We start from the raw sequence: 14,178 nt of genomic DNA on the forward strand, positions 1-14,178 counted from the left end.
TTTTTTCAAGTGGTCTTTTTTTTTGATGTGGAACATTTTTAAAGTCTTTCTTGCGTGTGTTACAATATTGCTTCTGCTCTCTGTTTTGGTTTCTTGGCCACAAGGCATGAGGGAGCTTTGCTCCCTGACCACGGATCGAATCGCTACCTCCTCACTGGAAGGCAAGGTGTTATGCAGTGGACCACCAGGGAAGTTCCTAATAAGGTGCATTTTAATCATAAAATTTATATGCAAGGAAATGCACAGTACTTTTGTTTTCCATGGGTTTATTAGATATGCGTTGCACTCCTTGCTTGCATGCTTAGTTATGTCCAACTCTTTGCACCTCCATGGACTGTAGCGCACCAGGTTCCTCCATCCATGGGATTCTCCAGGCAAGCATACTGCAGTGGGTTGCCATTTCCTCCTCCAGAGGATCTTCCCAATATACGACTACCACTATCCCCAAATCAAAGAACAGAACCTGAGCGGGACTTCACAAGCCTACCTCTTGCTAAAGAGATGTCTGCTTCCCATAGAGATGTCTGCTGCTGCTGCTGCTAAGTCACTTCAGTCGTGTCCGACTCTGTGTGACCCCATAGACAGCAGTCCACCAGGCTCCCCTGTCCCTAGGATTCTCCAGGCAAGAGTACTGGAGTGGGGTGCCATTTCCTTCTCCAATGCATGAAAGTGAAAAGTGAAAGTGAAGTCACTCAGTCGTGTCCGACCCTCAGCGACCTCATGGACTGCAGCCCATCAGGCTCCTCCATCCATGGGATTTTCCAGACAGGAATCCTGGAGTGGGGTGCCATTGCCTTCTCTGATAGAGATGTCTACTCTCTTCCAAATGTCAACTTTCTGCCCCTGAGATTTAACACCAAGGAAATGATTCTGCAAGTTTGCTTTATCTGCAGATGTCTTGGCCCATCCTTACAGTGGAGACATTCAAATGAGAAAGGAGATTAGGTGCGATGTAGCAAGAAGGTATTCATTTCCATCATTTCAGGGATGTGTTTACAGGAAATAGTTTCCATGTATTTCCTCATTCAGAGCTTTGCGGCTGGCTCAGTGGAATCCACCTGCCAATGCCAGAGACACAGGTTTGATCCCTCAGTGAGGAGGATCCCCTGGGCTACAGTCCATTGGGTTCCAAAGAGTCAGACATGACTTAGGGACTATACAAGAACAACAACAACAAATTTATTCATTCCGCTGTTAGTGGGCATCTGTATTCTTTCGAGTTTTTAGCAGTTCCATATCCCTGGTGGCTCAGACAGTAAAGCATCTGCCTGCATTGTGGGAGACCCGGGTTCAATTCCTGGGTCGGAAAGATCCCCTGGAGAAGGAAATGGCAATCCCCTCCAGCATGCTTGCCTGGAAAATCCCATGGACGGAGGAGCTTGAAAGGCTACAGTCCATGGGGTCGCAAAGAGTCGGACACGACTGAGCAACTTCACTTTCACTTTCACTATGTTATAAAAGACTCTTCAGCTCATGTAAGTCAACAACAAACAAACAAAAAAAACAACCCAATCAAAAAAAGAAAATAGACAGAAGACCTAAATAGACCTTTTTCCCAAGAAGACATACAGATGGCCAAGAGGCACATGAAAAGATGCTCAACATCACTAATTACTGGAGAAATGCAAGTCAAATGGGCAATGAGGAATCACCTCACCCTTTAATAACTCCCTTGATTACAGTGTCTACAAGCGATAAATACTAGAGAGGCTGTGGAGAAAAGGGAACTGTCTTACTCTTTTGGTGGGAATGCCAATTGGTACAGCCACGATAGGGAATGCAATGGAGGTTCCTTTGGAAACTAAAGATAGAATTACTATCTGATACCAGAATCCTGGCCAAACATCCAGAGAAAACATTAACTTAAAAAGACACATGCACCCCAGTGTCCAGAGGAGCATTATTCACAAAACCCAAACTCATGGAAACAACTTGAATGCCCTTTGACAGAAGAAAGGATGAAAACGCTGTGGTACGTATACATGGTGGGATATTACTCAGCCATAAAAAAGAATGAGATATAGCTTTTCACAGCAACGCAGATGCATCGCAGTTGCTTAAGTAAGGCACACAGAGAAAGACAAGTATCCCATGGTATCACTTGTATGTGGGATCTAAAATATGACACAGATGAACTTATCTAAGAAACAGACCCAGAGACCTGGAGAAAAGATGTGTGTTGGGTGACAGTCTATGAGGTCGTAAAGAGCTGGGCGAAACTGAGCATGTAAGCTAAGCTAAGCTAAGCTAAGTCGCTTCAGTCATGTTTGACTCTGTGCGACCCCATAGACGGCAGCCCACCAGGCTCCCCCGTCCATGGGATTCTCCAGGCAAGAAGAGTGGAGTGGGTTGCCATTTCCTTCTCCGAGCACGTAAGCACGTTATAAATTATATTAGAAATAGAGCCAGTCAACGTGGTTATAAAAGCATCCTAAAGTCTTGCTGGTTTTCATAAAGCTAGGCAAACATAATGAGATAGGTTAATCTGTTGTACAAATATACATATATGAATCCTAAAATATCATTAATCAAAAAATCCTATGTGTTCCCATAGTTGAGGGAGTGGGGAAGATAAATGAAGTAAAAATTGTTCAGTTGTGTCTGACTCTGTAAACCCCATGGAGTGTAGCCTGCCAGGCTCCTCTATCCATGGGATTCTCCAGGCAGGAACACTGGAGTGGGTTGCCATTTCCTTCTCCAGGGGAAGATAAAGTAGGAGAGAAACTGGAACATCCTTTCTCAAGAGCAGTATCTGTGAGGTCTCAAACTCACTTCTTCACTGTGTTCCGTAGGATGTGCAGGCCCGTCAAGTCAAGAAGCATACAAGAGGGATCCTCCTTGGACTGGAGTCTCCCACGAATGGGGAACAAGCTGTGATGATTCAGTTCAGTTCAGTCGCTCAGTCATGTCCAACTCTTTGCGACCCCATGAATCGCAGCATACCAGGCCTCCCTGTCCATCACCATCTCCCGGAGTTCACTCAGACTCACGTCCATCAAGTCAGTGATGCCATCCAGCCATGTCATCCCCTTCTCCTCCTGCCCCCAATCCCTCCCAGCATCAGAGTCTTTTCCAATGAGTCAACTCTTCGCATGAGGTGGCCAAAGTACTGCAGCTTCAGCTTTAGCATCATTCCTTCCAAAGAAATCCCAGCGCTGATCTCCTTCAGAATGGACTGGGTTGGATCTCCTTGCAGTCCAAGGGACTCTCAAGAGTCTTCTCCAACACCACAGTTCAAAAGCATCAGTTCTTCGATGCTCAGCCTTCTCCACGGTCCAATACATAAACAGATGGCCCACTCGGACGTGTACCATGGGATTAAGCTCCTTCCTTGATGTGTGTGCAAATCATGAATCAATACTTCATCACTCATCGTAGAGTTGATATAGGTGAGCAATTCATATGGGTTCTGTGGTTTTAGTTGCTAAGTCGTGTCCAACTCTTGCGACCCCATGGACTGTAGCCTGCCAGGCTCCTCTGTCCATGGGATTCTCTAAGCAAGAATACTGGAGTGGGTTGCCATTTCCTTCTCCAGGGGATCTTCCTGACCCAGGAATCGAACCTGGGTCTCCTGCATTGCAGGCAGATGACTTATTGACTGAGCTACGAGGGAAGCCCATACTTCATATGGTTAATAGATACAGGTTAATAGTTGGTGAATAGTTAATAACTGCTAACAGGTGGTGCTAGTGGAAAAGACTCTGCCTGCCTAATGCTGGAGACGTGAGGGACATGGGTTCGATCCCTGGATTGGGAAGATCCCCTCGAGGAGGGCATGGCAAGCTACTCCAGTATCCTTGCCGGGAGAATCCCATGGACAAAGGAACTTGGCAGGCTACAATCCACAAGGTCACAAAGAGTCAGACACGACTGAAGTGACTTAGCAAGCATGAATATCTGATAATAATATTAGTCGTTAATAATATAGGTTAACAGTTAATACGGTTAATAGGAATTAGCCAGGGTCAAACTGTTTTAACAGGTACCTTACTATGCTTTGGTCATAAAAAAACACGAGTTTTGACACTTTCCAAATATGTATCAGATTCCACAACTCCATGGCTTGACATTTTGTTTTTCCTCTCCCCGACAAAGGAACACAGTCTGAATATTTAGCTCTTTCGCTGAAATTATGTAAATTGGAAACCTTTATGCCCCAAATAAAACTGTTTTACCACATACCAGATAATGCTTAGAAAAATACCGTGAATTCATCTAACAGATATGTGAAACACTGCACTCCTCTCTGTCTATTTGTTAGGTATAATATTGCACAGTTCATTCCAAAAACAAATTTCCATAGTAACATAATGTTTTTTTAAGATGCACTGACCCACAGAGTTGCAGGTTTTCAGTCATTAGCTGGCAGCTGTCCTTGAGGGAGCTAAAAATAAACCTCACATTAATGCAAAACATCTCCATAGAAGCACGTTCTGTTTTCACAAAACCTGCTTTTGAAATAGATGTTTGACTAATACCCTTTTTATTGAAATGCTTAACGTTTGTCTTCCTACTTTGGGTACAGAATAATTCTATGATACCCAAAACTATTGAAATTTCAAAGATTTGGTGGCTCTCATTCTGATATTTGTTGCTGAGTTGCTCAGTCGTGTCCAGCTCTTTACGACCCCATGGACTGCAGCACCCCAGGCCTTCCTGTTCATCACCAACTCCCAGAGTTTACTCAAACTCAAGTCATCAAATCAGTGATGCCATCCAACCATCTCATCCTCTGTCGTCCCCTTCTCCTCCTGCCCCCAATCCCTCCCAGCATCAGAGTCTTTTCCAGTGAGTCAGCTCTTTGCATCAGGTGACCAAAGTACTGGAGCTTCAGCTTCAGCATCAGTCCTTCCAAGGAATATTCAGGACTGATTTCCTTTAGGATGGACTAGTTGGATCTCCTTGCAGTCCAAGGGACTCTCAAGACTCTTCTCCAACATCACAGTTCGAAGGCATTAATTATTTGGCGCTCAGCCTTCTTCATGGTCCAAGTCTTACACCTGTACACAACAAACCATAGCTTTGACTATATAGACCTTTGTTGACAAAAGTGATGTCTCTGCTTTTTAATACAATGTCTAGGTTTCCAGCCTTTCCTCCAGTACTGATCAACAACAATTTCCATTTCCTGTCATGTCCTGTGGTTCAGAGACATCATGAGTCTGCTTATATTCGTCACTTTTTTTTTTTTCATTCCAGTATTGTCTCCAAACTGTAGCTAAGATACTGGGAAGGTGATTTCAATAGAACTTTCCTTTGGAAGAACATCCCCATCCTGAACCATGGCTGATTCATGTCAATGTATGCCAAAACCACTACGATATTATAAAGTAATTAGCCTCCAATCAAAATAAATATTTTTTTTTTAAAAAAAGAGCTTCTCCATTTCAGTAGGATACTTGATATTTAAATAAGTTTGAGATTCCTAAACCATGGTGTCTAAAGGAAATCCTCATGAGAAGAGATGACTCATTGGAAAAAACTCTGATGCTGGGAGGGATTAGGGGCAGGAGGAGAAGGGGACAACCAAGGATGAGATGGCTGGATGGCATCCCCTACTCGATGGACGCGAGTCTGAGTGAACTCCGGGAGTTGGTGATGGACACGGAGGCCTGGCGTGCTGCGATTCATGGGGTCGCAAAGAGTTGGACACGACTGAGTGACTGAACTGAATTGAAAGGAAATCTTTCGAGAAAGTTGACTTGCTTGTCATGGAAACACTGAGAAGCAGGCTTTTTTTTTTAATTTTAGTTTTTATTTTTTAAATTTTAAAATCTTTAATTCTTACATGCGTTCGCTTCTTAGTCAGCAGTTGTTTCCCATTGGTTGTATCATCACCATTGGAAATTACCTGTCTTATCAAGCTGCAGCTAAGCCGCTTCAGTCATGTCTGACTCTGTGCATCTCCATAGATGGCAGCCCACCAGGCTCTTCCGTCCCTTGGATTCTCGAGGCAAGAACACTGGAGTGGATTGCCATGTCCTTCTCCAATGCATGAAAGTGAAGAGTGAAAGTCAAGTGGCTCAGTCGTGTCCGACTCATAGCGACCCCATGGATTGCAGCCCACCAGGCTCCTCCACCCATGGGATTCTCCAGGCAAGAGTACTGGAGTGGGTCGCCATTGCCTTCTCCAAACTAGGGGATTAAAACCAACAAGGAAGCAAAACCCTGAGGTCAGGACTTTCCTCCCAAAGCAGGGGACTTGGGTTTCAAGAATTAACGTCCCACAGGTCTCGGGGTGACCATGCCCATATGCCACAACCAGGGAGGCCCACCTGCTTCTGAGTCCGACAGCTGAGATCAGAGACTGTGCGCGAAGCCGTTTCAGTCCTGTCTGACTCTTCACCATCTCATGCACCGTAGCCCGCCAGGCTCCTCCACCCATGGGATTCTCCAGGCAAGAATACTGGAGTGGGTTTGCCATTTCCTTCTCCAGGAGATCTTCCCGACCCCAGGGATCGAACCCAAGTCTCCTGCATTGGCAAGCAGATTCGTTACCACTGAGCCACCTAGGAAACACACATTTCACTGACACTTTAGCTGTACTGATGTTCAGATGCTGTGTCTTCACTTCTTAAAAAAAAAAAAAAAAAAAAAAGACTTTCTGAAAAATAAGTATAGTGGTGGTGTAATGTTCTTTGCTTAATTCTTTCAACTTTTCCTTTAAGTCATTTATTTTTTATTTGGATGGGGACCATTTTTGAAGTCTTTATTGAACTTGTTACAATACTGTTTCTCTTCCTTAGGTTTTTTGGCCACAAGGCATGTGGGCCCTTACCTCCACGACCAGGGATGGAGTTCACACCCCTTGCTTTGGAAGGCGAGGTCCTAACCATTAGGAAACCAGGGAAGCCCTGCTTTGTTCAGCTGCTTGAAGAACACTGTGAAACCTTGACTAGATCCTGCTCTCCGTAGTTAGTTTCAAAACAATCAGCAGAAAACAGGTCTGGCAACAGAGAAAGATGAAAACGTAAGTGCTAGAAAAGCTCTTGAGAGTGTATCTTTCAGATAATGGCAAACTAGAGAAAGGAAGAGACCCTGATGCTGGGAAAGACTGAAGGCAGGAGGAGAAGGGGGCGACAGAGGACGAGATGGTTGGATGGCATCACCAACTCAATGGAAATGAGTTGAGCAAACTCCAGGAGCTGGTGATGGACAGGGAAGCCTGGCGTGCTGCAGTCCATGGGGTCGCAAAGAGTTGGACCCGATTGAACAACACAGAGAAATGAGATAAAAATTTACAGTGGAAAAAAACACTAGAAAAGCTGGACAAATCGCCAGTCTAGTTTCAATACAGGATACAGGATGCTTGGGGCTGGTGCACTGGGATGACCCAGAGAGATGATATGGGGAGAGAGGTGGGAGGGGGGTTCAGGATTGGAAACTTATGTACACCCCTGGCGGATTCATGTCAATGTATGGCAAAACCAATACAGTATTGTAAAGTAAGATAAAAAAATAATAACAAATAATAATTTTTTTAAAGTGTGACAATAGTTATTAGGTCAATTCTTAGGGCATTTTGTGCTGGTTTTCTCCTAAGACTGTCTCCTAACTGTTGAAGAGGCAGCTGAAATGCTGTGATGGTGGACAAATATTTTAATAGCCTCATACATTGTGCAGGAAAGACTGGATTCAGTGCCCACAGGCACTGATACGATTTTCTGTGTTTTTGGATAGAGATCCTAAAAGTTATATCCTAGTGATAAGTGTGAGCTAGAAGAAGTCTACCCAGCACCAGAGTGAAAACTCAATCAACCCTGGAAAATATGTCGTGATTATCTAGGATTAGCAATGCCCACAGCCATCTAGTGGCAGCAAATGCCATTTATTTTATTTTATTTTTCCTCCTGAATGAAGAAACAGTCATTCAAGACCTACAGTTATTCCTATGTTTTCATGTATAATGTCTGGTCTTCCATTTGCAATGATTAGGTACTTGAAGGCATTTAAAAAAATGACATCAGCGAAAGCCAAGGGAAATAATGATAAAACAGCAATGAAGAACGGGCATATTGTCGTATCTGAAAATGCCAAAATGCAAAACTGTTTTCAAGATTTTTTTTTTCCTGCCCCTACCCCCACCCCCTGTTAATCATTTTTAACGTCTTTCTTGAACTTGTTACAGTATTTCTTCTGATATTTATGTTCTGGTTCTTTGACCTCCAGGTATGTGGGATTCAGCTCCCCAATCAAGGACTGAATCCCACACATGCTGTGTCTGTGACAAGAGTTTTAGCAAAAATGTTCACCTTGGGGCTTCCCCGGTGGCTGTCCGCCTGCCAAGGCAGGAGACACGGGTCTTATCCCTGGTCCTGGAAGATCCAGCATGCAATGGAACAAATAAGCCGGTGGACCACAGGTCCTGCTCTTCCAGAGCCTGGGAGCTGTAAATACCGAGCGTACGTGCTGCAACCGCTGAAGCCCGAATTTCCTAGAGCCCGTGTTTCACAGCCAGAAAAGGTCACAGCAATGAGAAGCCTGTACATCACAGCTAGAGAGCACCCCTGCTCACCGAGACCAGAGGAAACCCCAGTCACAGCAACACAGCACAGCCCCAAATAAATACAATTATTTTTAAAAGTGCTTCCTTTTTACAACTGGTAAAAAACCACGAGAATGTCTATCTTTATTATCACCTTCTCAAGCTGATATCTCGGAGGGGAAAGCCAGTCTTGTTTCAAGGAGCAATGAATATAAACGTTCAACCAAGTGCGGGATTCTCAAAAAGGAAAAACAAACTGTAAAGATTCCAGTTTAAAGGGCTTATCATCAGAATGTATTCATTTAGTAGATTTATTATGTAGAAAGATTCACAACCCAACGTAACTATAAATCATTTCACTGCAATACATGTAACGATAGATCATTTCCCTGTGAACATCTGCTGTGTGACATTCCCTTTATATTAAGAGCAGATGTAAAAATTCATGGACTTCCCTGGTGACTCAAGCGGTAATGAATCTACCGGCAATGCTGGACACCTAGGTTCGATCCCTGGGTTGGGAAGATCCCCTGGAGAAGGGAAGTGGCAACCCACTCCAGTATCCTTGCCTGGAGACTCCCATGGATGGAAGGGCCTGGTGGGTTACAGTCCACAGGCTTGCAACCCCTCTTTGTGTATTGAGCAGCAGCTATTTGGTTACGACAAACCTAGACAGCATGTTAAAAAGCAGAGACATCATTTTGGCAACAAAGGTCCATCTAGTCAAAGCTATGGCTTTCCCAGTGATCATGTATGGATGTGAGAGCTGGACTATAAAGAAGGCTGAGCACCGAAGAGTTGATGCTTCTGAACTGTGGTGCTGGAGAAGCCTCTTGAGAGTCCCTTGGACTGCAAGGAGATCCAGACAGTCCATCCTAAAGGAGATCAGTCCTGGGTGTTCATTGGAAGGACTGACGCCGAAGCTGAAACTCCAATCCTTTGTCCACCTGATGCAAAGAACTGACTCATTGGAAAAGACCATGATGCTGGGAAAGATTGAGGGCAGGAGGAGAAGGGGACAACAGAGGGTGAGATGGCTGGATGGCATCACCGACTCGATGGACACGAAACTGAGCAAACTCTAAGAGACAAAGAAGGACAGGGAAGCCTGGAGTGTTATAATCCACAGGGTTGCAAAGAGCTGTACACAGCTTAACAAGTGACCAACAAGAACAATTAACTTATTTCATTTTCTGAGGTCCCCTGATCAGTGAGTTCAAGACTCTGAAATCCAACGTACACTCTCATGCTGGTCTCCCGTGGAATAGTTCATATAAAAAAATTAAGTGTACTCTACACTTCACCCCCTCAAGAGCCCTTGACTCAAACTGAGAAGAAACACAGAGTACAACTCTGATCCTTCCAGGAAAAAAAAAAAAAGAAAGAAAAGAAATCCTAAAAGCAAAATCTAGAAAGATCAAACTGTTTTCAACCGTGTCTGAGAACAGACTTCAAGAATACTCACAGAAAATTTTATAACTGAAACAAACAAAAAATGGTCAACCTAGAAATTGATACCAGGTAAAAAATACTTCTTGCTTTCAGAAAGTTAAAAAAAAAAATTTTTTTGGACATACGAAATTTTGAGGTAGTTTATCAGAAGCAGACCTGTAGTATAAGAAATTTAATGCAAAAAAAGAAATTTTACCTGGTGGGAATATGGATATAATCCTAGTAATAAAGAAGTACAATAAAAATTGCATGAGTGTGTCTTCCCTGGTTGTACAAGGGATAGGAATCTGCTCGCCAAAGCAGGGGACACGGTTTTGATCCTTGGTCTGGGAAAATCACATATGTTGTGGAACCACTAAGCCTGCGTGTCCCTAGAGAAAGCCTGCGTAGCAATGAAGATTCAGCACAGCCAAAAATAAATAAATAGTTTTTTTTAAGTACATGTGTAAGGGCATAAGATTATCTTATTTCATCTCTTTAATGGATCATTGGAAACTGAAACGAAAACGAAAATGTAGTTTGTGGTTTACAGCGTATGGAAAACTCAAATGCGTGAGAACATGGCAATATATTCAGAAGAGGAGAAACTAAAGTTAGTCACTCCCAGAGAAGAAAAGTCAAAATTTTCCGAAGTTCTTATACCATTTGTGAAGCAATATAATATCAGTTGAAAGTGAATCGTGACAAGCTAAAGACTTTTACTATAAAAACTAAGTCAATGATTAATAGAACGAGAAAAAGAGCTAATGTGTAAAAAGAAAGAATTAGAGCTAATATGATGACAAATGGGACACAATGGGAGGATAAGAATCATTCAGGCAATGCAAAAGGATGAGGAAAATGAGAGTAAATGGAACAAACAACAGATGGACCAAAAAATAAAAAATAAAAGTGATCGTGCATTTATTCCTGACTACAACCAATTTAGATGTAAAAGCTTAACAAACTTCTCATTAAAACATAGATTCTCTGAACATATAGAAAGCAAGACCTAACTTTATTCTGTTTACAAGAAACACATAAAATGGACAGAGAGGTTAAGACAAAGTGATAAGAATGTAACAAGCTAACATTAATCAAAAGTGCACTGAGAAATCTATAATTAGCATGAGATAAAATAGGTTTTCAGGGCAAAAGCTATTGTTTGGAAAAAGAAGCTCCTTTTGTAATAACAAAGGGTTCAGTTCATCAGGAGGACATATGCACTCAGCCCTGTCCAACTCTGCAACCCTGTGGACTGCAGCCCGCCAGGCTCCTCTGTCCATGGGGTTCTCCAGGCAAGCATACTGGAGTGGGTTGCCGTGCCCTCCTCCAGGGGATCTTCCCAACCCAGGGTTTGAGCCTGCAATTCTTGTGTCTCCTGCATTGGCAGTTGGATTCTTTACCACTGAGCCATCTGGGAAACCCCCATACCACACTTGATCTTAGCCAGAAGGCTGAGGAACAAACATAAAACTCTTCAATCTTATGCATCCGATAAAAGAACTTCAAAATACACGAAGGGAAAAAAAAAAAAAAACGAACAAAATTGCAAAGAATTAGAGATTTCAACCGGAGAAGGCAATGGCAACCCACTCCAGTACTCTTGCCTGGAAAATCCCATGGATGGAGGAGCCTGGTAGGCTGCAGTCCATGGGGTCGCCAAGAGTTGGACACAACTGAGTGACCTCACTTTCACTTTTCACTCTCATGCATTGGAGAAGGAAATGGCAACCCACTCCAGTGTTCTTGCCTGGAGAATCCCAGGGACAGTGGAGCTTGGTGGGCTGCCGTCTATGGAGTCGCACAGAGTTAGACAAGACTGACTTGACTTAGCAGCAGCAGCAGCAGAGTAGACTAGCTAGAAAGTCAGTAAGCAGGTAGAAGTAATTACATGGAAAATTTTCACAACACTGTTATATATCTTCAGTTCATTTTAATGATGGAGCCCCAGTTTCTGAAACGCATTAAGGTATAACTGACACGTATTAAACTGCGCATATTTAAGCCATATGATTCGATTTGATGTATGTATATAACAGTGAAGTCAAACCCCCAAGTTTACATAGAATCTTGGCGATTCCTTATTCATGTCCTACCCAACCCTTACCAGTCAATCCTAAAGCCTGAGGGCAAGAGGAGAAGGGGGCATCAGAGGATGAGATGGTTGCATAGCATCAAAGACTCAGGAGACATGAATCTGAGCACACTTCAGGGAACAGCGAAAGAGAGGGGAGTCTGGTTTTGCTGCAGTCCATGGGATCACAAAGAACTGGACACGACTTAATGACTGAACAACAACTCACCCCCTGCTGAAGGACCTGTGATTCCAAAAAGGCCTTCAGAAGGGAAACTATGATTGCAAACCTAATCAAAAAATAATGAGAGCATAATACTTATTTTGGAAGGACACAGGTGAGAATTGATTGGAAGGACACTGACATTTCTATATGCTCTTACTAGAAAATGGAGAAGGCAATGGCAACCCGCTCCAGCGTTCTTGCCTGGAGAATCCCATGGACGGAGGAGCCTGGTGGGCTACAGCACATGGGGTCACCAAGAATCAGACACGCCCGAGTGACTAACTTTTACTAGAAGTTTGTTGCTATCTAAGGAACTTTCCATCTTCTGAAGGTAGTCAGGTAAAAATATTTTGTATTAAAGAAAGGAAAGTATTAATAAAGAGGGGATTGACTATTTACTCATTGTCTACTGAGCCTTGGCAAATATAGCATAGAAACGCCAATGTATGTGGCAAGGTGTCTGCTTATAATTACGTGGCAGAATTACTGCAAAAATATAACACACACATAGTAACATATTGTGATACTAGCCTCCTATTATTCTAAGTGACCAAAATTGACTCATGAAAGGATGATAGTGAGCTAGTTTCCCCTAACAGACTGAAGAGATGGTAGGTGTTTTGAAAGCCATCAGGAGATGGGAAAATTAGTCAATAAAAATAGCTAGTGGCTCAGTGGTAAAGAATCCCCCTGCAATACAGGAGATGTGGGTTTGATCCTTGGGTCGGGATGATCCCCTGGAGGAGGAAATGGCAACCCCCTCCAGTATTCTTGCCTGGAGACTTCCAGGGAGAGAGGAACCTGGCGGGCTACAGTCCATGGGGTCAAAAGCAATTGAACACAACTGAGCTCACATACACACACACACACACACACACACACACACACACACACACACAAATCAGAAATAAAAGGTCTTTTTGGAAACATGAATGCCTCAGACATGTTATCATTACTTTTACGGTACGTAAGTGGTGGACAGAAGCTGAAAATTCAGTGAAACAGCAGAGCATAATACTGAAAGATAGAAGGCTACATTCCTCACTTCCAAATCAACAAACTTTAACATTTCAACATAAAACATTTAGCAAAATCCAGCAGAAGGCATGCGTTACTTTTCAGATAAGTTGAGAGTTGGAGTCGTTAAATCAGTTCAACACACACACACACACACACACACACACAGAGTTCAGTGCAGCATTGGAAACTGCTTCTTAATGGAACTGCCCATCTTGTGTGTGAATCACATAAGATGTATTTTTTCTTCCTCTTTTTTTGTTTGCCCAAGTTGCATAGCATATGGGATCTTAGTTTCCTGACTAGGGATCAAATCCACACCCCCTGTAGTGGAAGCCTGGAGTTCTAACCACTGGACCAGTGGTCCCTTACTATTTTTTTTTAATTCAGATTTATTCCTTTTGATGCTTAAGTATTTCTTTAGTTGTCCAAAGTGAAATGAAATGAAAGTTTCTCAGTTGTGTCCTGCTCTTGGCAACCCCATGGAGAATACAGTCCATGGAATTCTCCAGGGCAAAATACTGGAGTGGGTAGCCTTTCCCTTCTCCAGGGGATCTTCCCAAGCCAGGGATCAAAGCCAGATCTCCAGCGTTGCAGGCAGATTCTTTGCCAGCTGAGCCACCAGGAAAGCTAGATGTCCAAGAATGCGTACAAATAATCAACACATTTCAACTCTCCCTGTCAAGCAAAATAATACCATCCCGAATAATTGATACTGTATCCACTTTTCAATGTAACAACTGAAACGGCATTCAAGTCCCTTAATCCACAAAAACTCCCAAGACCTTAAGATGCTTTAAGGATAACCGTGGAAAAGAAATGCACGTCCTGTTTGCTCTTGTTTAGCTCGCTTTCTCTCCCTAATTTCTGGGATTTTGCGCAACGTTGCTTCATCTAGTAATTCAATCTTTATCAAACTGAATTGTGCTGATAAGACGATTC

This window comes from Ovis aries, chromosome Y (genome assembly GCF_016772045.2).
Source record: "Ovis aries strain OAR_USU_Benz2616 breed Rambouillet chromosome Y, ARS-UI_Ramb_v3.0, whole genome shotgun sequence".
NCBI classification, from domain to species: domain Eukaryota; kingdom Metazoa; phylum Chordata; class Mammalia; order Artiodactyla; family Bovidae; genus Ovis; species Ovis aries.